Genomic DNA, 22,751 nt, shown 5'->3' with positions numbered 1-22,751 from the left:
CCCCCCCCCCCCCCGACTGCTGAGGTCTCTGGCCGTGCGGCAGAAGGCCATTACTAATAGGGAATTGCCGATTGTACTTAAGTGAGCATTTCACACAACCCAAGTGGATTGTCATGGGTGGGCGGGCCATGTAGCATGTGGAAGTCATTGCCTAGCATCCCAATCAGACCGCAATGCCTGGGCACTGTGCCTGACCACTGCGGGAGGCCATGCCACGGACGCAGTAACCAAGTTCAGAACACCCAGGGGATGGGACACAACTCCAGGGACTTGTCCACGGCTGGAGGGTGGGTGAGCGCAAATGGGAAGGGACCAGCATCCTGTCCGGGTGAACTTATGTGCGGGTGTCTGAGGAATAGGGTCTGGGATCTGTTGAGGGGGGTTTGCTGCAGCCGGGAGTGACTGTGCAGGGCATTCCAGGTGTGGGGGAGAGGGGATCAAATCGGGGAATGGCGGATCCCAGGGTGGGTGCCACCACTGTTTGTCAGACTTATACCCTCTCCCGATTCCTTACAGATATTGAACGGCATGCACAGTATTTTGGACCTAGTGGTGCTGCTGGTGGGCTGGGCAGCCAGATGCTGGAGACGGCAGAAGCAGCAGCATCTGCAGAGACTCGAGGTGGCGGCCCATGTGCCGGATCCCGCCCCACAACCTGAGGAGCTGGCTGCCCAGCAGGTCAGCATGAGACCCATAAGGGAAGGCACGCGACGGCCCAGGATGTACAGGCGCGTTGGTCATTCCGAGCCGATGACGGACAGCGTGTGGTGCAGGAGGCTCCGCCTCAACAAGGCGATCGTGCGGCGCCTGTGCCATGTCCTCGCAAACTTGGCACCCCATGGAGGAGGAGGACTCCCGCTCTCCATGGCTGTCCAGGTCACTGCAGCCCTGAACCTTTACACCTCAGGATCATTCCAGAACTCGAGTGGGGACCTGTGTGGCATCTTGCAGGCCACAGCCCACAGGTGCACCCGACAGGTCACAGATTCCCTGTTTGCCTGGGTGGAAAACCATATAAACATTGACATGGACCAAGCCCAGCAAGGTGCCCAGGCAGCAGGATTCTTCGCCATCGCCGGGATGCCCCAGGACCAGTGGCTGATAGGCTGCACGCATTTTGTCCTGCACTCTCTGGGCCATCAGGGATTTCCTTATGTCAACAGGAAGGGTTCTACTCCCTGAACATACAGTTCGTATGTAGCCACCACCTGAAGATTGTACACGTGTGTGCACGCTTCCCGGGGAGTGCCCATGACAGCTTTATCCTGGAGCAGTCAGACATCCCCAGCCTCTTCGAGGAGCACCCCAGGATGGGTGGCTGGTGATGTGTTGGGTATGCCGGGTCTGCGAGGACTGCGTTTACTGCAGCAGTGAGAGAGACAGGCTTCCAACACTTGAAGAAATGCAACTCGATTTTATTGAACTCTTAACTATCATACATACTTTAACTGTGAGTTGACACTATGCTGACTTGACTGGAGACCTGAGGCTAACCTGACCAGACTACCTTACTACCACATGGTGTATGTTCTCCCAAGAGAGCGGGAAAATTAGTGCCCTCTGGCTTTATAGTGGTCGTGTCCTGTCTGGTGATTGGCTGCTTTGTTCTGTGTGTTCACTGGTCATCCTGTGTGTCAATCACTGCCTGTCTGTGCACCATCATATACCTGTGTGTATATTATGACAGCTGGCTCATGGGGGATAAGGTGTATCCGCTGAGGACCTGAATAATGATGCCTGTATGGAGGCCTGAGACCGAAGCGGAGGCCGATACAAGGAGGCCTATGCAGCCACCCAGGCTGTCATTGAGTAGCGCATAGGTCTCCTCAAGATGTGGTTCCGATGCCTTGACCGCTCCGGTGATTCCCTGCTGTAGATTGCCCAGAGGGTCACCCACTTTGTGATGGTCTACTGTGTCCTCCACACCTGGCACAACAGCAGGGTGAAATGCTAGACGTGGGGATGAGGAACATATGCCCACCTCCAAAGAGGGGGAGGAGGGCAAGGACGAGGATGATGCGAAGGTACCAAACCAGCAGGGGCTGGAGCACAAACCCGGGAATGATCTGAAGGACCAGCTGGAGGCTTCAGGACAGGCGGCAGCGACGAGGGTTGGGCAAGCCCATAGGGTCAGAGAGGCCCTCATACTCACCTGCTTCACTTAGGGCATGGCCTGGTCCATCATCGCTCGCTTCCCCAACCCCCTGCCTCCATTTCCCACCCTCCCAGGGTAAGTGTCACATCAATCCAGGGTGCTTGCAAGTGTGTCGGCACCGTCAGCGGGTGACTGTCGAGGGCAGTGGGGTGATGATAACCCACAGAGAGCTGAGTGCCTTTGCTCCTCAATCTATGCCATAGTCTGACCCTGCTTGTGTGCTGAGTGCTCGCTCACACCCATCACCTGTACGCGGTGAGCCCAGGGAAGGCAGGGGGATGCCTGGAGAGGTGGGCCAAGGCTTTGGCGGTCAGCCCGAATTGCAGAAGAAAGTGACAGAGGCGGCATACCTGATTTGATTTGATTTATTGTCACATGTACCGAGGTAAAATGAAAAATATTGTTCTGTGTGCACTCTAGACAGATCATTCCATACATGAAAAACATAGGACATACGATAAATACACAATATAAATACATAGACACAGACATCGGGTGAAGCATAGAGTGTAGTGCTACTAAGTAGTGAAGATGTGTGGAGAGATCAGTTCAGTCCAAAAGAGGGTCATTCAGGAGTCTGGTAACAGCAGGGAATAAACTGTTTTTGAACCTGTTAGTGTCTCCTGCCAAATGGAAGAGGTTGGAGAATAAGTCGGGTGAGAGGGGTCTTTGATTATGCTGCCCGCTTGCCCAAAGCAGCAGGAGGTTTAGACAGAGTCAATGGATGGGAGGTGGTTTTGCATGATGGACTGGGCTGTGTTCATGACTCTCTGTAGTTTCTTACAGTCTTGGGCTGAACAGTTGCCATACCAGGCTGTGATGCAGCCAGATGCTTTCTATGGTGCATCTGTAAAAGTTGCTGAGAGTCAATGTGGACAGGCTGAGTTTCCTTCGTTTCCTGAGGAAATCTAGGCGCAGTTGTGCATCTTTGGTTGTAGCGTCGACATGGGTGGACCAGGACAGATTGTTGGTGATGTGCACACCTCGGAATTTGAAGCTGTCAACCATCTCCACCTCAGCACCATTGGTGGTGACAGGGGTGTGTACGATACTTTACTTCCTGAACGCAATGACCAGCTCCTTAGTTTTGCTGACATTGAGGGAGAGATTGTTGTCATTACACCATGCCACTAGGTTCTCCATCTCTCCTGTACACTGACTCATCATTGTTAAAGATCCGACCCACTACGGTCATGTCATCAGCAAACTTGTAGATGGAGTTGGAGCCAAATTTTGCTACACAGTTGTGTGTATTGGGAATATAGTAGGGGGCTAAGTACGCAGCCTGGCGGGGCCCCAGTATTGAAGACTATCATGGAAGAGGTGTTGTTGTTTATCCTTACTAATTGTGGTCTATGGGTCAGGAAGTCAAGGATCCAGCTGCAGAAGGAGGAGCCAAGTCCAAGGTTTTGGTGTTTTGATATGCGCTTGGCTGAGTTATCGTGTTGAAAACGGTTGTGGTGAAGGCGTGTGATGAAGGGTTTATAATGTTCCACAGGTGTCCAAAAATGCTGCACTCTCCTGATGGTGCTGCCCTACCCTCCCCACCATCCCTTTACCCCCCTCACCCCTGCCTACCGCCCGTGGCCTCTCCCAGTCCCTTCAACGACCCTCAACATGCTTAGCCTTCCTTGCTCTACCGCTATATCTAGTTGTGTGCCCAGAATATTCATCAGAGGTGGAGGCAGCCAGTTACTGACCATGCCCCGTGGTGTTCGATGCCCCTGACGGGCGTCCTTTGGAGGTTCTGTGGCTGGAGGGCGCCGGATCACTTGTCGGCGGCACATGTCCCAACCACTTCCTAACATCTCCATTAGCTTCAGGATATCCTGGTCCATAGGCTCAGCACCTGGCCGGGATCCAGCTGGGTCTTGGGATCCAGCAAACCTCCAACTGTTGTTTGGCCTGAGCGTTACTACCTCCACCTGATGTGCATCAGCCACTGTGTGTTGCTCACCAGAACGTGCCCCTGCAGCCTGACTACGACTCCGAGGTGTGTGTATCTGTGCTGGTGGAGGGTGGGGATGACAGCTGTGATGCTTCCACCGTGACATCCTCGGAGCTCTCCTCCGAGGTGGTCTCATGGGAGGCAGGGGAAGGGGCAACCTGGACAGGTCCTCTGGGTGAATCCTCACTTCTGCGGCGTGTGCTAACGTCTGCATTGGTGACCGCTCTGTCGTTAGCCACCATCCTCACCTCCAGACCCTGTCCTCGAAGGTCATGAGGATTCTTACGTCAGACACCCCTCCACCAGTCTGAGCCCTCTCCTGGCGATTGTCCAAGAGCTTCTCCTGCGGAGACAGAGGATATTGTACCCACACGCGTGGTTCACAATGGTAGGGAGGGGTGATGATGGAAGGATTTGGAAGGGTTGACGGGAGAGGGGACCGAAAGGACGGTTGTGACCGCATGGAGGGTTGGGGGGGGGGGGGGGGGCAGGGGTGCTTGCATGAGGGCGGAAAGGTCTCGGGGGGGGTTCTTAGTGTCAATTCATCCGCGCTGCCGAGTGTGGGTCATCAACCTTCTTGCAGCACTGGAGGCCAGTCCACCAGGTCACACCTAAATGGTTAACACAGTTACTTCAGAGCTCTAGGGTCCCAGGTTTGATTCCCGGCTTGGGTCACTGTCTGTGCGGAGTCTGCACGTTTTCCCCATGTTTGCGAGGGTTTCCTCCGGGTGCTCTGGTTTCCTCCCACAGCCCAAAGATGTGCAGGTTAGGTGGACTGGCCATGCTAAATTTCCCTTAATGTCCATAAAGGTTTAGGTGGGGTTACGGGGATAGGGTGGAGGTGTGGGGATAGGGTGGAGATATGGGCTTAAGTAGGGTGCAGGGCAGGTGCAGACTCCATGGGCCGAATGGCCTCCTTCTGCACTGTAAATTCTATGATTCCCGAGCTGACGGCTGCTGCCATTTCGTCCCCGGCGGCACTGGCTGCCTTGTGGCTCACATTCCGGGATCCTCGGGGGAACAGGACATCCTTCCTGACCGCATGTCGGAGCCTCCACAGATCCGTGTCTCCAAATCTTGGGGCCAGTCGTCTTGGCGCCATGGCTGGGAGCGGAGTGGGTTGGCTGTGCAAGTGTTGTTTAAGTGATGCTCAAAGCGAGCGCGGTCCCAGCGAATCGGCTGGCAGGCCTTCATTTGCTGCATGAAGCCTATGGGGCCTCATTAAGTGGACCAATTAGCGTTGAATAGCGTTCATGGCCTACCAGGCTGAGTGCCGGGAAGCTCGTGGCAGTTCCCTCTCAGTACCACACTTAGAAATCGCCCTTTGTTTGTGTTTCAGAAGGTCCCAATTTTCGTGCGCAAGTATTTTTTTAGTAGGATGAATAAGATGATACTGGGGTTCCCTGGACCAGGAGGGTGTTTCTGGGAAGGGATAGCCAGACGGGGGCAGGTGCTCCTGAATCTGCAGAACTATGATTGGGCGGCGAACATACCTATGGTACGGAAGTGGGCGATAGAGGAGAGGTCGGTGTGGGGACAGATGGAGCAGGCTCCGTGTAAAGGGTCAGAGGGCGCTATTGTTGGCACCTCTTCAATTCTTGCTGGCCAGGTATTCCACAAACCCATTGGTGGTATCAGCGTTGAAGGTGTGGAATCAATGTCAGCAGCACTGTAGGATGGAAGACAATTCCCTTGGGTGCCAATTTGTGGCAACCACAGATTTGTTCCGGCGGGACTGGGATGCAAGATCTTGGGGGTGGAGAAGGTTGGAGATAGAGAGGGTCGGAGAGTCGCCAGGGGGCGGCGTGAATCCCGCTCCCACTGGCTGCCGAATCCTCCGGTGCCGGGGATTTGGTGGGGGCGGGAATCGTGTCGCGCCGGTCAGCGGCTGCTGACAGCGGCCCCCCCGGCGATTCTCCGGCCCGCGATGGGCCGAGTGGCCACCTGTTTTCGGCGGGTCCTGCCGGCGTATGTTACGACAGGTACTTACCGGCGGGACCTGGCTCTGCGGGAGGCCTCTGGGGTCCTCAGGGGGGAGTGGGGGGATCTGGCCCCGAGGGGTGCCCCCATGGTGGCCTGGCCCGCGATCGGAGCTCACCGATCCGCGGGCGGGCCTGTGCCATGGGGGCACTCTATTCCTCCACGCCGGCTGGTGTGCCAGTCCGCGATGGCTGGCATGGAGACGAACCCCCTCTGCGCATGCACTGGGATGACGCCAGCACATGCGCCAACTCAAGCCGGCCGGCAGAGGCCGTACGGCGCCGGTTGGCGTGGCACCAAGCCCCTTCCGCGCCGGCCGGCATGGCGCAAACCACTGCGGCGCCAGCCTAGCCCCTGAAGGGGCGGAGGATTCCACACCTTCGGGGCGGCCCGACGCCAGAGTGGTTCACGCCACTCCTTTGCGGCGGAGTTGCCCGCCCCGCCGGTTTCCGAAGAATCCCGCCCAGAGTATTTTTGGGACCTGTTTGTGGGGGGTAAGTTTATGGAATTGGAGGAGCTTGAGGAGCTCTACTTGCTGCCGAAGGGGAATGGGTTCAGGTACCTGCAGGTGAGGGACTTCTTGAGGAAGGAGTTGAACTCCTTCCCACGGCTTCCGTGTCCAGCACTACAGGACAAACTTCTGTCCGAGGATGAGATAGATGAGAGCGAGGTATCAGATATATATGGGGAGCTGATCGGGAGGGCATTCCAGTGGAGGAGGTCCGGAGCAAGTGGGAGGAGGAATTCGGAGCGGCAATGTAAGCCGGGGTGTGGAGTGAGAGACTGAATAATAATAATCTTTATTAGTGTCACAAGTCGGCTTACATTAACACTGCAATGAAGTTACTGTGAAAATCCCCTACTTACCACACTCCGGCCCCTATTCGGGTACACAGAGGGAGAATTCAGAATGTCCAATTCACCTAACAAGCACGTTTTTCGGGACTTGTGGGTGGAAATCGGAGCACCAGGAGGAAACTCATGGAGACAACGTGCAGACTCCGCAGACAGTGACCAAAGCCATGAATCGAACCTGGCTCCGTGGCGCAAACCACTGTGCTACCGTGAAGCTGGGGTGTGCAGTGAGCCACTTTGGAGGATAAACCCATCTTCATCTTGTGTAAGACTGAGTCTCATACAGTTTAAGGTGGTGCATAGGGCTCATATTACAGGGTCTAGGATGAGTTTTTGTACAGGGGTGGAGGATAGGCATGGGCGGTGTACAGGAAGTCTGGCGAACAATGTCCATGGGCGTGACTTTGTGGCCGTATTGCACTCGCATGGCTAGTAGATCCCGGAAGAGGCCTTCCCAGCAGCCTTCGCGCCTCATGGGATCTCCAAAGTCCTGCGAAGCGTCAGAATCTGAAGCAAGCCAAAAATGGGTGTGACCGAACGGCGTGTGCCTAAGTAGCGTCTAAACCTACTTCGGCGAGCTTACCTGTGATCTGCCGGCCTCCTGGTATCTATCAGCCTCCCCAGGGAAGCTGTCGCCGGGCGCCGTTCAGTCTGTGGACCAGGCAGTTTACTAGGGCTCCTTGATGCCATACGCGGTCAAATGCTGTCCTGTTGTCAAGGGCAGTCACTCCCACCTCACCTCTGGCATTCAGCTCTTTTGTTCATGTTTGGTTGGGGTTGGGTGTAAATGGAGGGGATGGAGGGTGTTGGTGTGGGGGAATAGTAGCAATTTTGCATTGTTAACCGTTGTTGTTGTTTGTTCATTTCTGTTTTGTATATATTTGAAAATACTACCAATAAATATTTTTCAGAAACACATAGAATGTTGGGACTTCGGCAGCTGTGTTGAATAACTGAGGTGGGCCTTCTAACCGGCCTGCTCGGCACCCACGCTCCTCATGCCCATCCCATCACAGCTTCAAAATGCAGTGCCAACTGAGCCCCTGTGTGAAAAAACAGAAATCTCTACAAAGTCTCACATGGGTTGGGTGTGCATTTTGCTCGCTGCACAGGTTGGGTTTCCCCTCACCAAGGTGGAAATTTAGCTCAGTGTTCATGAAATAGGAGTAAAAATAACAATTTTAAGCAAAAGAATTTAATTGGTGCTTTCATTTAACCAAATGGAAGCAAGATGGATAAATATTGATTTGTACGTAATGAACTCATATTAACCCAAACATGTTGAATTAATCCATCTTATAATTTTAATGATTGTTAAACAATTTTTGTGGACATACATTAAAGGGTCACCAATGGCTGAAAACATGCTCACAGCACACAAAAAGGATACCTTCAAACAATAGAAAAAGCTACCTGCTTATATTACTGTCTTGAAATTTGACATACATATTATTTATAATATATATACGTATCAAATGAAAGAAGGCTGAATGAATTATTGATCAATATTTCTACATGACAGTTTAAATTTAATGGGAGTTTTGAAATGTAAGGTCAGCATTTGTATTTCCATGCATGAAAACAATGCTCAACTCTTATCCCCTCTAATGGTTTGTTTGACTGATTTGAAAATGACTGTATAATTTTCAGTTCATTTCAGGTGCAAGTATTCCTATGGAAATTCTCTGGCTTGGTTCTACATATATACATCTGCATCATATAGAATAAAATTAATGTTTATCTAAATATTGTGCTATAATTGGAAATGTATGCATATTCAAATGAATTTTTATAAAAAAAACATTTTAGACCAATAAAGTATCGCTTTGAGATTGTTTCACCTGATGATAGGTTTTGGACTGATATTTGTCAGTAGCACACAGCAAGCTGTCAAGTGGCCAGATCAAACTGGAACACTGGAAGGAAAAGGAGAGGTTTTGGGACTGTCACAATGGCCCAGTTTTGGTGTGGGCCATGTATCAGATGAAGCAGTGTGCATAGCAACCTCAAAGTCTGTCAGGTGAAGCTGTATAGGCCAAAACCATTTTGAAGGGCTTCATTAAAACTTGACAGCCAAGATTCCCACGCAAATTGAACTGCTTATCACACGTCACTGTTTTGGAGGGTGGGAAATCCTGTGGGGCAGACTCCGACTAAAGGCCTGCAGCAACAGTTCAAAGAGGAGAGCTGGATAGATTGGAAGAATGGGGAGGTGCCAATAGAACAGCTCCATTCAGCAGAGAAATTTTAACTGCACACCAGGAGTGAGGATTTCAATTAAAGAAGTCTTAAGGCTCAAAATACCCAACAAAATCAAAGAGAAATGACTGCGACACCTGCCACCATCATTTCTATGGTAACGAGCAGAATCCTCTGGTCCTGCTGCCAGCGGGAAGCTTGGCAGGTGGGGGAAATTAATTTGGCGGGAGGTCAAAAGTCAGATTCCTGACAGTGGGATGAACTTTAACAATTAAGTTCTCGGGACTTTAAAGGCAGGTTGAGGTTCCTGTTGAACAACATGAACATGTCCTTTTGCCTGCATGAGCCTATCATGCATGCTCATTAAAATACCACTTTGTCGGAATTAAGTTCCCCCTCCACATCAAGTTCCCCACCAGCAAGAGATTAAAACGTTCATCATTTATGATGGGTATATAAATGGCATGCACCTGCTGATCTTGACTTCTTCCACGATTTTGAAGTGAGTAGACGCTGCTTTGGCCTTCTTGGGGATCACTCAGAAACCTCAGCCTGTTGATTCAGATTGGCTGCTGTGAGGCGAAGCTGCCTGAAGTGTGGTCACTGGATGTAAGGAAGGGTGGAGCAGAGAGTGGACATGGGCAAATGAACATGGGTTGGTGGATGGCAACAAACATGGGACTACAAATCACCAGCCCCCTGGGTGAACAGTCATGGTTGACAGTGGTTAGTCTTTATATGTTGCCAAGAGAATAGTCTCATCATAGGGTCATAGGGGTAATGGAGGAAAGCTGAATCATGTCTCACAGAAGGGTCTCAGACATGCTCTCACCAAAGAGTAATAAGGAAAACTCATCTTTGTTCCTCTAGAATGCTTTCACCTGGAATGGGTGGGGTGTGCTTACAGTGTCTAGGTGGACGCCAGGGATAGGACTTCACACTGCCTTGGTGGCTGGGAGCAAACCTGAAAATAATATGCTCAGTAGATTGGTCACTGCGATTTGCTCACAGATCCACTGAAGTCTAGATCATGCAGGCCCAAGGCAACCCTGCTTTTCTGCTGGCTCTCATCCAGCTGAGAAGAAAGAGGGTCCTTTTCAGGTTGGCACAGGGCCAGAAGGAGCAACAAACTGAGCACCAACAGACTACAGGGCCTCAAAGAGGTCAGGATGCTGGTGACCAGGGGCCAGTGTGATGGTAAGTGTTGGCCTGACAAAGGGTTGGGAGGTGCCTCTATGCAGGAGGTGCATCTATCTAGAGATGAGCAAAAGGCAATGCCAAAGGCACCTTAGGATGTCCCAGAATATGGTAACAAACATTTACCAGCTTCTGGACACAGATCTGCAGCTAGACGGACTTGGAGGCAATCCCATGCCATTGAGATTAAAGACCATCTGCACCTTAAACATCTTTGCCAGTGGCTCCTTCCATAGTTCCACAAGGGACCTGGGTGGCATCTCCCAGTCAGCAGCACACAAGTTAATCCAGGAGGTGGCCGATGCCCTGTTCAAGAGAATCCACCAATTTGTCCAATTCCACCTGGCTCCCAAAAGCCAAGCTGCAAGAGATGAAATCCCAGGTTTCTCAGAAGTGCATGGGGCTACTAACTCCATACATAGGATGGAAATGGAGGGAAATGAAGAGGGGGAGGGGGAATTGAGAGGGAGGGGAAAAGAGGGAAATGGGGGGGAGGGGAGACAGGGTTGTGGGAGAGGGGAGAAAGAAGAACTGGATGGGGAAGGGGTTATTGGGGGCTGGAATTGAGGGGGAGGGTGGGGCAGAAGGAGGGAAAAGAGGGGAAAGAGGGAAATGGAGAGGGGAAGGGGGAAGTGAGAGATGGGGAGGAGGGAAATGGCAGGGGGAGGGGGGATTGAGAGGTAGTGGGGAGGAGGGAAATGGAAGGGGGAGGGGGAATTGGGTGGGGTTGAACTTACAGACACAGCCTCATCCTGTGAGAATGTGGAGATGATGAGGGCCTCACTGGTCCCCCTGGAATTTTGGACCCTTGCCGCTGCCTGTCCTCCATCCTCCGGCTCCTCCTCAGGCTCATCCTCCAGCCCCTCCTGGTCCGCCTCCTCCTCCTCAGATGAGGCCGCGTGGCTCTCTTCCTCCTCCTCCTCCTCCAGCATGTTGCCTGCTGCTGTGCCAGGTTCTGGAGGGTGCAGCAGACCACCACAAAGTGCGACATCTTCTGGGGGGATGTACTGCAGGGCACCACCAGTGAGATCCATGCATTTTCAGCAGTCCGATGCACCGCTCAATGACAGCACGAGTGGCAATGTAGGCCTCTTTTTTTTGGATCCCCGCCTCACTCTTAGGCCTCCGCTCCGGCACATCAGTCATGACCTCAGCGGGTATTCCTTATCCCCCCTGAGCCAACCTTCATCCTGGGGTGGCTCTCGAAGACACCAAGGATCTCCAATTGCCCCTGGATGTAGCTGTCATGCATGCTCCCTGGATAGCTGGCACGCACATGCATGATATGGAGGTGGTGGTCACACACAATCTGGACATTCAGGGAATGGGACTCCTTCCTGTTAATACACAGCACTCCCTGAAAATGCACCCAATGAGGTAGCTGTCTCTGCGCTGGTGGAGGTGCAGCTGAATGTGTCAGGGCACCTTCCATGGCTGGCTAACTCACCTTAAGTACAGATACTGCCTGTTCCTCCTCGGCTAACACAGCGGATTCCGGAATGCCCTTCCGGTTTTAGCCTATTCCTTCTGATTGTGGGCAATTTTTGCCCTGCAGACAGACAGAAGGATTGATGGTCATCCCAATGTGTGCATGAGAAATTTAGGAGCATGTATGTCTATGCCATCTACTAAGCCCTGCCCAGTAAGTGGTTAACAAGAGGGATGTCCTGCAATTGTTGGAACATTGAGACCATGAAGTGGCTGCCACACATCCATGCTTATATCCCCAATTCTTATCTGACATCCCTCTGCACTCACACACTTACACTGCCTGATGCTTTATGAGTGTCACTTTGCAGTGAGTAGTTGGTGTCAATTACCCTGACAGAGTGCAGCAGGGCATTCATCTTCTTCCTGCATTGCTGGACAGTTCTCCTGTGGGCTCAACAGGCACTAACCTCTGCTGCAACCTCTTCCCAGGCTGCCGTGGTCAGACATCATGTCACCTGCTGCCACTCCTAGGAAAGAACACCCCCTGCCTTTCCCGAGTGGCTGAAGGAGAACCTGTAGTGAGGCTCTGCTGAACCAAGGGAGTACAGGTTGTCTGGTCTATGAAAGCATGGACTTGGCAGAATCCAGAGCTCTTGGCTTGCAGCGAGTGAGTAGTTATCTGGGTGCCCTTTAAATATTGCTCCTGGACCTTTGACCCCATCAGATAACAGCGGGGGGCAACGACTTCCTGCCCTCTTCCACCATAAGATTTGGTGAGCTTCACATGAAATAGCACTGAACAGTGCAAGACCATGTGTGGTCCACCACTATCCCCACTACCAACCCCCCCAGATCCCCCAGAAGGAATCACTCTCACTTCTGTGTCCACCACTGAACTTAGATTCCAGAATAGAAGATTCTGAGCAATATCTGGCCATTTCTTGTCTTAGAATCATAGAATTCCTTCAGTGTCAAAGGAGTCCATTCAACCCATTGAATCTGCACCGATAGAGCACCCTAACCAGGCCCACTACCCCAAAATATGCCAGAACCCAGTGACCCCACCTATCCTTTTGGACATTAAGGGGCAATTTAGCATGGCCAATCGACCTAATCTGCACATCTTTGGACTGTGGGAGGAAACTGGAGCATTTGGAGGATACTCATGCAGACACAGGGAGAAAGTGCAAACTCTGCCCAGACAGTCACTGAAGGTTGGAATTGAACATAAATTCCCTGGTGCTGTGAGGCAGCAGTGCTAACTATTGTGCCACCATGCCGTCCATAAATGGTGGGTAGTTACAGGCCAACATTAGCAGTACTGATTCACTCAAAAATGGTGTTGGGGTTCTAAATACAACACTGGACCCCAATTTAAATGTATTCATTATGTTTCTGTTGGTTTCAGAACGCTGATGCCCTAAATCAAGAACATTTCAAAATCATGTGGGTGGTATGTTAGCAACTTTAAACAATGCAATTTCAGGCCCACAAACACCCACTCAGGCTGAAAAATTGGGCAGAAGGGAAATGAAAATTGCTCCCAATTAAATCAGAATCTTTGACAGTAATGGGTCACTCAATGTCATTTTTACCAATTGCCATTCAGATCACTATCGGGTAGAAATTAATGGCAATAAAAGTGGAAGGACAATTAATGAGTTTGTATGATCTTCGTCTATCTGCCACGTCTCATGGGAGCAGTATCGCCTCTGGGTTGGAAGGAGTGCGGAACTGAGGGGATGCTGCATTGTCAGAGGGCTCTTTACCAGCTAAAGGTTTATTTATTTTTCCTGACCAGGAAATTAGAGCCAACATTGGAATTAAATTAGTTCCCACTGGGATTGATCAACTCAACCTTTCAATAACATTGAGGAGCTTTGAACAACACAGTATTGAATTCAAATCTGTCCTCAGACAGTTTTCGATCCACTCGGGCACAAACTATAATGGATGAGTATGATTATAAAATAAGCACGGATGATGAGGCCCATATTAGCCCATCCTTCCTGAGGCATCTCACAGTTTGTCTATTTTATAATCTAGTTGTTGCTTAAACAATTCCAGCAACTCTAGCTGTGCCTCTTTCTCAAGGGGCCCATGCAACATTTTGATCACAGCCTGCATGAAAAATGTTTTGATTCCAGTCTCAGAATGACCTTTACTAATTTAAATTTGCGTCCACTTGTTCTACAGCCACCATTTAAAGTAATATTCTAGCTTTACCTTTTCCATGCTATTTGCTTTACTTCTGTAAGATTGGTCCTCAGGCTTTTTGGTTTGTTTGAAGAACACAGGGGGCGGGATTCTCCGAGCCTCCGCGCCAAAATCGCGATCGGCGAGGGGGCGGAGAATGGGCATTGACGCCGAAAGCCGGTGCGACGCCGCATTCTCCGAACCCTGGAGAACCGCCTTGGATCACGTGTGCGCTGTCTACGTGGCGCGGGTAGGGGGCCATTGACAAAGGCCCCCGCTGCGATTCTCTGATGAAAACTTGCTGAGTACCCAACGGCGTGGTTCGAACCACGTTTTTCCTGTGGAGAACGGCCAGTGGCGGCTGCGGAGTCACTGCTAGCCCCCTTCAGGTAGGAGAATCACTCTGGACTTTCTTCAGGAAAATGTTTGTCTATTTTATAATCTAGTTGTTGCTTAAACAATTCCAGGAACTCTAGCTCTGCGTTTCAAGAAAGTCCAGAGTGAAACGCCCGCGTTTTGATGCTGGAATGGAGACATAGCCCAATTATTGGAGAATCCCGCCCCAGGTTTCTCCAGTCTGACCGCACAACTTAGACAACTGACGTGATGGTTCTGCCTTGTGACTTTTACGGACACTGCTTCAATTTCCCCCATTTACTGTAATGCATCGAAACCCCCCTAAACATATTCCAAACAGTACCAGGATGTAAATGCATCATGACTGGATGGAGATATGCCTCCCCCCCCTCCCATCCCACTTCCCCTCCCTATCACAACGTAAGATACAGTCTGAAAACCAGGTGCATTGATATTCTGCCACAAATCCTCATTTTCTCACTCAAGTTGCCCCCTCCCCCTTTCGAGGAATTTAAAGGCCACTGCATGTTGAGATATAATTTAGAGCCTTGGATAGATTCCAGTGCAGTGTGATACTTCTGGCCAGACTGGAAGATAACTCCAAGTAATTTTTATTTAATAAGCAGAACACTCCTTCAATATCTAATTCCCAGCACTAATTTATTTGTCTCATTTCATCTGTGCAACAAAAACATGTTTCAAAGTGGATTTCTTCCACTTACTGGGAGCATTTGTTGATTGCTTTGGAGAGATCATTAAAATCCTATTTCACACTGTAATGATGTTGGGAGCCTGCCTTCTGCCGACTTTGACAGCTGTGAAACAAAGATTTTCTTCTTTGTTTTATTCCTCTATGTGCACTAAAATGCACAATAACTATCCATTTAATTCACCAATTATTTAAAAGAAAGGTTTTCTTTTTTAATGATGTCTCCCAAATTAGATTGACACAGTTTTCCAGTGTGAGCAGTTCTGTTTATTATTGCAAGTGTGTGTCTGAGCCAATGACTTTCCACAGACAGCCAGTCACAACTTTAAGATAAAACTTACTGTCATGTCAGTTAAAGGGTACCTTTAAGAAATGGGTGTTTATAAATGGGTGTATATGTAAGTATCTGTAGTGAGAGTACCTTTAAGAAATGGGTGTTTATTGCTGCAGTGATGTCAGAGAGTGGGTGGAGCTGGGCTGTCTGTCAGCTTTTTAGGCTGTTTGCTGCATGATGTGTTTTAGTTTCGTTTTCAGAGCTGGATAGCTGCAGTCACAGCCAGAAGGTGTATTAGAGTCTCTCTCTGTAATCTAAAGATTGTAAATCTATCCTGGTGATTTAAAACTAATAACTGCAGTGACTTTAACCTGATGTGCTTCTGTTAAAAGGTGTTTTAAGTCTTATGGATGTCAAAAGGAAAGTAAGAATTACTTAGTGTTGTTTTCGTTGGGGGTTGTATTTGAATTGATGGTTGCTAAGATGTTCACTGTATGTTTTTAAAATATTAACTTGAGTTCATAGCATATACATTGTTTTGCTTTAAAAAAATACTTTTCCATTTCTGCTCTACCACACCCGTAGAGTGGACCGTGTGCTCCGCATACCACAATCTTGTAAAAGTTGTGGGTCAGGTGAACTCCATGATACACTTTGGGGTTCTCTAAACTCTGGCCCATAACAATACCAGAATTGGGCCTCGTTAGAAGTTAAGATTGGCCTTTTTTGGAAACAAGGGCCATGACATCGTCCTTCCTCCTCTCCATGAGCTCCGGCTTCTCTGAAACCCCAAATATCACCACCATTGGGTCCGGGTCCACCTCCTCCTCCGCTATCCTGGCCAAGACCAGGAACACTGCCGCCCAGATTCTTCCCAATTTTTCGCAACTCCAAAACATGTGCATGTGATTTGCTGACCCCCCACCCACACCTTTCACACTCATCTGCCAACCCGTGAAAGAACCCACTCATTCTTGCCTGAGTCATATGCACCCTGTGCACCACCTTGAACTGTATCAGATTCATCCTTGCACAGGAGGAGGTCCTGTTTACCCTCCGCAGTGCCTCACTCCATACTCCCCAATTGATCTCCTCTCCCAACTCCCCTTCCTATTTCTCCTTGATCTTCACCACCCGTTCGCCTCCCTGCTCTCCCAGCCACTTGTATATATCCCCAATTCTTCCTCCCCTTCCTCATTCGGAAGCAGAAGTCACTCCAGCAGGGTGTATCCCGGCAACCTAGAGAACCCCCTCCAGACTGTTTGCGCAAGTCCCTAACCTGCAGATACCTGAACTCACTCCCCCTCGGCAGCTCTACCCTCTCCCTTAGCTCCTCCAGACTGGCGAACCCTTACTCCAAATGCAGATCCCTCATCTCAACCAGCCCCACTTCCTTCCACCTCCTGTATGTCATGAGAATTTCAGGATAACTTTGCCGTACCAAGTTCGGGAGTGCACCAACATACATCTCCCTCAACTCTAGCAACACCAAAGGCACTAACGATCCACCAGAGCATTCTTTCCTTGGGTACAGGACCTGTCTACATCCATACAGGAGCCAAGCATAGATTCCTCATACCCACCCTTACAAAGAAAATTGAAAATATGAGTCCCAGTTCCGAGGGGAGTTACATATGAAAAATGAAAATCGCTTATTGTCACAAGTAGGCTTCAAATGAAGTTACTGTGAAAAGACACATTCCGGCGCCTGTTCGGGGAAGCTGTTACGGGAATTGAACCATGCTGCTGGCCTGCCTTGGTCTGCTTTCAAAGCCAGCGATTTAGCCCAGTGTGCTAAACCAGCCCCTTACACCATGCAATGCAACTTAGGCCCAGTGCAGAACCAACATCATTCCGTACAACTCACAGAATCCTACTGTACAGAAGGAGGCCATTCGGCCCATCGAGTCTGCTCCGACCCTCCAAAAGAGCACCCTGCCCATGTCCACTTCCCCCGTCCACCACACCCCTATCGCCATAACGTAACCCGGGCATCCACCTAACCAGCACATCCTTGGATGTTGGAGGAAACCGGAGCACCCGGAGGAAACCGAGGCAGACACTAGGTTTGCACTGAGTGCTGAATTTGGGTGCATTTGAGTGCTATAGTGAGAGTTTGGTGACTGAGTGATAATAAGGGTTCATTTTTATCTAAAGTCTAGTCTCTTTTTTATTTAGTGAATTAACTTAAAAGTTGCTGTTTGGTTTAGAAGAAGGTGAATTTTCAATCAGCTTAAACCAAGGTTCTACTTGTAGCTACTTGCAGCTGGAGCTTGTTAATTAGTTAATTGGATTAGGCCAGTTTTCAGAGGCTAGATTCACAGTATAAATGTGAGCCAGCTATAGTGCAGACTTTGTTTGCAGTGAGTGCTGAATTTGGGTGCATTTGATTGCTATAGTGAGAGTTTGGTGACTTAGGGAGTGCTGAATTTGTGTGCATTTGAGTGCGATAATGAGATTTTGATGACTGATGGAGTGCTGAATTTGGGTGCATTTGAGTGCTATAGTGAGAGGTTGGTGACTGAGGGAGTTAGGTGAGGAGGGAGTAAGGTGCTCCTTTCATTTCATTTCCTACATTTCCTCAAAGAGCGTGAAGGGAGCCGGGAGTTTACAGAGAGTGCAGCTGACTGGGAGCAGGGTCGGAGGGCGGAGTTCCAGTTGGTCCACAGGGCAGCTACATTCTGTAAGGTAAGAGAGGATGGAGGCTAGAGCAGTTGCATGCTCCTCCTGTAGGATGTGGGCGGCGAGGGATACCACCGGTGTCCCCGCTGACTATACCTGCGGGAAGTGCACCCAACTCCAGCTCCTCAGCGACCGTGTTAGGGAACTGGAGCTGGAGCTGAATGACCTTTGGATAATCCGGGAGGAAGAGGGGGGTAATAGACAAGAGTTACAGGGAGGTAACCACACCCAAGGTACAGGACAAGAGTAGCTGGGTAACAGTTAGGGGAAAGAAAACGAATGGGCAGACAGTGCAGGGATCCCTCGTGGTCGTTCCCTTTCAAAACAAGTATACCAATTTGGATGTTGTTGGGGGTGTTTGGCCTACTGGGGGAAGGCCCTAGCAGCCAGGTCTGTCGCTCTGAGACTGGCTCTGGGGCTCAGAAGGGAAGGGGGGAGAATAGAAAAGCAATAGTAATAGGAAACTCAATGGTTAGGGGAATAGATAGGAGATTCTGTGGTCGCGAGCGAGACTCCCGGAAGGGATGTTGCCTCCCAGGGGCCAGGGATGTCTCGGATCGTGTCTTCAGGATCCTTAAGGCGGAGGGTGAGCAGGCAGAAGTTGTGGAGCACATTGGTACCAACAACGTAGGTAGGAAAAGGGGTGTGGAGGTAATAAACGAGTTTAGGGAGTTAGACTGGAAGTTAAAAGCCAGGACAGACAGAGTTGTCATCTCTGGTTTGTTGCCGGTGCTACGTGATAGCGAGGCTAGGAATAGGGAGAGAGTGCAGTTGAACACGTGGCTGCAGGAATGGTGGAGGAGGGAGGACTTCAGGTATTTGGATAATTGAAGCGCATTCTCAGGAAGGTGGGACTGTACAAGCAGGACGGGTTGCATCCGAACCAGAGGGGCACCAATATCCTGGGAGGGAGGTTTTCTAGTACTCTTCGGGAGGGTTTAAACTAATTTGGCAGGGGAATGGGAACCGGATTTGCAGTCCAGCAACTAAGGTAGCCGATGTTCAGGATGTCAAAGTGTGTAGTGAGGCAGTGGGGAAGGTAACATTGACAAAGGAGAGTACTTGCAGGCATGGTGATGGTTTGAAGTGTGTAAATTTCAACGCAGAAGCATCAGGAATAAGGTGGGTGAACTTAAGGCATGGATCGGTACTTGGGACTACGATGTGGTGGCCATCATGGAAACTTGAATAGAAGAGGGGCAGAAATGGTTGTTGGAGGTTCCTGGTTATAGATGTTTCAATAAGATTAGGGAGAGTGGTAAAAGAGGTGGTGCGGTTGCATTGTTAATTAGAGGTAGTATAACAGCTGCAGAAAGGCAGTTCGAGGAGGATCTGCCTACTGAGGTAGTATGGGTTGAAGTCAGAAATAGGAAAGGAGCAGTCACCTTGTTGGGAGTTTCCTATGGGGCCCCCAATAGCAGCAGAGATGTGGAGGAACAGATTGGGAAACAGATTTTGGAAAAGTGCAGAAGTCACAGGGTATTAGTCATGGGTGACTTCAACTTCCCAAATATTGAGTGGAAACTCTTTAGATCAAATAGTTTGGATGGGGTGGTGCTTGTGCAGTTTATCCAGGAAGCTTTTCTATCACAGTATGTAGATTGTCCGACCAGAGGGGAGGCCATATTGGATTTGGTACTTGGTAATAAATCAGGGCAAGTGATAGATTTGTTAGTGGGGGAGCATTTTGGAGATAGTGACCACAATTCTGTGACTTTTATTTTAGTAATGGAGAGGGACAGGTTCGTGCAACAGGGCAAGGTTTACAATTGGGGGAAGGGTAAATACGATGCTGTCAGACAAGAACTGAAGTGCATAAGTTGGGAACATAGGCTGTCAGGGAAGGACACAATTGTAATGTGGAACTTGTTCAAGGAACAGATACTACGTGTCCTTGATATGTATGTCCCTGTCAGGCAGGGAAGAGATGGTCGAGTGAGGGAACCATGGTTGACAAGAGAGGTTGAATGTCTTGTTAAGAGGAAGAAGGATACTTATGTAAGGCTGAGGAAACAAGGTTCAGACAGGGTGCTGGAGGGATACAAGATAGCCAGGAGGGAACTGAAGAAAGAGATTAGCAGAGCTAAGAGAGGGCATGAAAAATCTTTGGCGGGTAGGATCAAGGAAAATCCCAAGGCCTTTTACACATATGTGCGAAATATGAGAATGACCAGAGCGAGGGTAGCTCCGATCAAGGACAGTAGCGGGAGATTGTGTATTGAGTCTGAAGAGATAGGAGAGGTCTTGAACGAGTACTTTTCTTCAGTATTTATGAATGAGAGGGGCCATATTGTTGGAGAGGACAGTGTGAAACAGACTGGTAAGCTTGAGGAGATACTTGTTCGGAAGGAAGATGTGTTGGGCGTTTTGTAAAACTTGAGGATAGACAAGTCCCCCGGGCCTGATGGGATCATAGAATCATAGAATTTACAGTGCAGAAGGAGGCCATTCGGCCCATCGAGTCTGCACCGGCTCTTGGAAAGAGCACCCTACCCAAAGGTCAACACCTCCACCCTATCCCCATAACCCAGTAACCCAACCCAATACTAAGGGCAATTTTGGACACTAAGGGCAATTTATCATGGCCAATCCACCTAACCTGCACATCTTTGGACTGTGGGAGGAAACCGGAGCACCCGGAGGAAACCCATGCACACACGGGGAGGATGTGCAAACTCCGCACAGACAGTGACCCAAGCTGGAATCGAACCTGGGACCCTGGAGCTGTGAAGCAATTGTGCTATCCACAAGGCTACCGTGCTGCCCCATTGGATATATCCAATGATTCTATGGGAAGCAAGAGATGAAATTACAGAGCCGTTGGCAATTATCTTTTCGTCCTCACTGTCAACAGGGGTGGTACCAGGGGATTGGAGAGTGGCGAATGTCGTGCCCCTGTTCAAAAAAGGGAATAGGGATAACCCTGGGAATTACAGGCCAGTTAGTCTTACTTCGGTGGTAGGCAAAGTAATGGAGAGGGTACTGAGGGATAGGATTTCTGAGCATCTGGAAAGATACTGCTTGATTAGGGATAGTCAGCACGGATTTGTGAGGGGTAGGTCTTGCCTCACGAGTCTTATTGAATTCTTTGAGGAGGTGACCAAGCACGTGGATGAAGATAAAGCAGTGGATGTAGTGTACATGGATTTTAGTAAGGCATTTGATAAGATTCCCCATGGTAGGCTTATGCAGAAAGTAAGGAGGCATGGGATAGTGGGAAATTTGGCCAGTTGGATAATGAACTGGCTAACCGATAGAAGTCAGAGAGTGGTGGTGGATGGCAAATATTCAGCCTGGAGCCCAGTTACCAGTAGCGTACAGCAGGGATCAGTTCTGGGTCCTCTGCTGTTTGTGATTTTCATGAATGACTTGGATGAGGGAGCTGAAGTGTGGGTCAGTAAATTTTGCAGACGATACGAAGATTGGTGGAGTTGTGGATAGTGAGGAGGGCTGTTGTCGGCTGCAAAGCGACATAGATAGAATGTAGAGCTGGGCTGAGAATTGGCAGATCGAGTTTAACCCTGAAAAGTGTGAAGTTGTCCATTTGAAAGGACAAATATGAATGCGGAATACAGGGCTAACGGTAGGGTTGTTGGCAATGTGGAGGAGCAGAGAGATCTTGGGGTCTATGTTCATAGATCTTTGAAAGTTGCCACTCAAGTGGATAGAGCTGTGAAGAAGGCCTATGGTGTGCTGGCGTTCATTAGCAGAGGGATTAAATTTAAGAGCCGTGAGGTGATGATGCAGCTGTACAAAACTTTGGTAAGGCCACATTTGGAGTACAGTTCTGGTCGCCTCATTTTAGGAAGGATGTGGAAGCTTTGGAGATTTACCAGGATGTTGCCTGGATTGGAGAGTAGGTCTTACGAGGAAAGGTTGAGGGTGCAAGGCCTTTTCTCATTAGAACGGAGAAGGATGAGGAGCGACTTGATAGAGATTTATAAGATGATCAGGGGAATGGATAGAGTAGACAGCCAGAGACTTTTTCCCTGGGTGGAACAAACCATTACAAGGGGACATAAATTTAAGGTGAAAGGTGGAAGATATAGGGGGGATGTCAGAGGTAGGTTCTTTACCCAGAGAGTAGTGGGGGCATGGAATGCACTGCCTGTGGAAGTAGTTGAGTCGGAAACATTAGGGACCTTCAAGCAGCCATTGGATAGGTACATGGATTACGGTAGAATGATGGGGTGTAGATTAATTTGTTCTTAATCTAGGACAAAAGTGCGGCAGAACATCTTGGGCCGAAATGCCTGTTCTGTGCTGTATTTTTCTATGTTCTATGTTCTATGTTCTATGTTCAGACACGGGGAGAAAGTGCAAACTCCACACAGACAGTCACCAAGGTTGGAATTGAATCCGGGTTCCTGGTGTTGTGAGGCAGCAGTGCTAACCACTGTACCGAGATCTTCAACCAGAACAGCATTTTTGATGGCGGCCATCAGCCGGATATGCACAGAACTGCCGAACAGAGCATCCGCTCAACAGAAACTGTGCTACTGCAAGCTGGACTGAACCCAGCCCATTCTGACCGCTGGGAACAAATGAGGATTTTTAGGATTTATCTCAGCTCTTGTTCGCAAAACACCAATCAGGATCCTCGAAGGACATAGTGCAAGCCATGAAACCCCAAAAAAGGAAATATGAAATATGCACCAGGAGGATTAAAACATGAGCAGAGTTGGAGCTCATGTAAATGCAGCCACTACCACGTTCACATCACATGACTCCCAACCGACAGATTTTAATAGACACAAACAGATAAGAA

Source organism: Scyliorhinus torazame, chromosome 8 (genome assembly GCF_047496885.1).
Source record: "Scyliorhinus torazame isolate Kashiwa2021f chromosome 8, sScyTor2.1, whole genome shotgun sequence".
NCBI lineage: Eukaryota > Metazoa > Chordata > Chondrichthyes > Carcharhiniformes > Scyliorhinidae > Scyliorhinus > Scyliorhinus torazame.
This window is presented reverse-complemented; position numbering follows the sequence as displayed.